Genomic DNA, 1818 nt, shown 5'->3' on the forward strand with positions numbered 1-1818 from the left:
CCTTGTGACAAACATATCGCACGTGCGCGATATATATTAATCCTGTTATATTATTTTTGACGTTTGCGATATGTTTAAGCTCGATGCTCATTGCTCGCGCGTCTTGGGGCGGCTTTGTGGCGCGAAGAGCGCTTTCTGAAAGGGGTGGAAAAAACTCGTGTTGCTGCGGTATGGAGGGAGGGGTGGAAACCGTGGAAAACTCGTCTCCGTGATTGAGCGGGAGAGTAAGTAGTATAGGACATTATCCATTGTTAGGGAACGGTTGTAATGGTAGTGAGAATGTAGAATCGTCTTTGGAGCGGACCTGGGAGTGGCAAGCATAAGGGACGAAGACGGGGAAACATGTTGGATGCGATCATACCAGCACTAAAGCACCGGATCCCATCAGAACTCCGAAGTTAAGCGTGCTTGGGCGAGAGTAGTACTAGGATGGGTGACCTCCTGGGAAGTCCTCGTGTTGCATTCCGTTTATAATTATTTTTTGCGCCTTGTGACAAACATATCGCACGTGCGCGATATATATTAATCCCGTTATATTATTTTTGACGTTTGCGATATGTTTAAGCTCGATGCTCATTGCTCGCGCGTCTTGGGGCGGCTTTGTGGCGCGAAGAGCGCTTTCTGAAAGGGGTGGAAAAAACTCGTGTTGCTGCGGTATGGAGGGAGGGGTGGAAACCGTGGAAAACTCGTCTCCGTGATTGAGCGGGAGAGTAAGTAGTATAGGACATTATCCATTGTTAGGGAACGGTTGTAATGGTAGTGAGAATGTAGAATCGTCTTTGGAGCGGACCTGGGAGTGGCAAGCATAAGGGACGAAGACGGGGAAACATGTCGGATGCGATCATACCAGCACTAAAGCACCGGATCCCATTAGAACTCCGAAGTTAAGCGTGCTTGGGCGAGAGTAGTACTAGGATGGGTGACCTCTTGGGAAGTCCTCGTGTTGCATTCCTTTTATAATTATTTTTTGCGCCTTGTGACAAACATATCGCACGTGCGCGATATATATTAATCCCGTTATATTATTTTTGACGTTTGCGATATGTTTAAGCTCGATGCTCATTGCTCGCGCGTCTTGGGGCGGCTTTGTGGCGTGAAGAGCGCTTTCTGAAAGGGGTGGAAAAAACTCGTGTTGCTGCGGTATGGAGGGAGGGGTGGAAACCGTGGAAAACTCGTCTCCGTGATTGAGCGGGAGAGTAAGTAGTATAGGACACTATCCATTGTTAGGGAACGGTTGTAATGGTACTGAGAATGTAGAATCGTCTTTGGAGCGGACCTGGGAGTGGCAAGCATAAGGGACGAAGACGGGGAAACATGTCGGATGCGATCATACCAGCACTAAAGCATCGGATCCCATCAGAACTCCGAAGTTAAGCGTGCTTGGGCGAGAGTAGTACTAGGATGGGTGACCTCCTGGGAAGTCCTCGTGTTGCATTCCTTTTATAATTATTTTTTGCGCCTTGTGACAAACATATCGCACGTGCGCGATATATATTAATCCTGTTATATTATTTTTGACGTTTGCGATATGTTTAAGCTCGATGCTCATTGCTCGCGCGTCTTGGGGCGGCTTTGTGGCGCGAAGAGCGCTTTCTGAAAGGGGTGGAAAAAACTCGTGTTGCTGCGGTATGGAGGGAGGGGTGGAAACCGTGGAAAACTCGTCTCCGTGATTGAGCGGGAGAGTAAGTAGTATAGGACATTATCCATTGTTAGGGAACGGTTGTAATGGTAGTGAGAATGTAGAATCGTCTTTGGAGCGGACCTGGGAGTGGCAAGCATAAGGGACGAAGACGGGGAAACATGTCGGATGCGATCATA

General features: G+C 48.3%; 3 non-coding genes across 3 annotated transcripts; all 3 read left to right on the forward strand.

The window, feature by feature from the left end:
• Positions 1-347: 347 nt before the first annotated feature.
• LOC119348342 lies at positions 348-466 on the forward strand. Its single transcript, XR_005168896.1, has one exon. It is a non-coding gene; the product is annotated as a 5S ribosomal RNA (ribosomal RNA).
• Positions 467-833: 367 nt separating this feature from the next.
• LOC119348343 lies at positions 834-952 on the forward strand. The gene has a single exon (XR_005168897.1). It is a non-coding gene; the product is annotated as a 5S ribosomal RNA (ribosomal RNA).
• A 367-nt stretch (positions 953-1319) lies between these two features.
• Positions 1320-1438, forward strand: LOC119348344. The gene has a single exon (XR_005168898.1). It is a non-coding gene; the product is annotated as a 5S ribosomal RNA (ribosomal RNA).
• Positions 1439-1818: the final 380 nt, after the last annotated feature.

This window comes from Triticum dicoccoides, unplaced genomic scaffold, assembly GCF_002162155.2.
Source record: "Triticum dicoccoides isolate Atlit2015 ecotype Zavitan unplaced genomic scaffold, WEW_v2.0 scaffold89286, whole genome shotgun sequence".
Lineage (NCBI taxonomy): Eukaryota > Viridiplantae > Streptophyta > Magnoliopsida > Poales > Poaceae > Triticum > Triticum dicoccoides.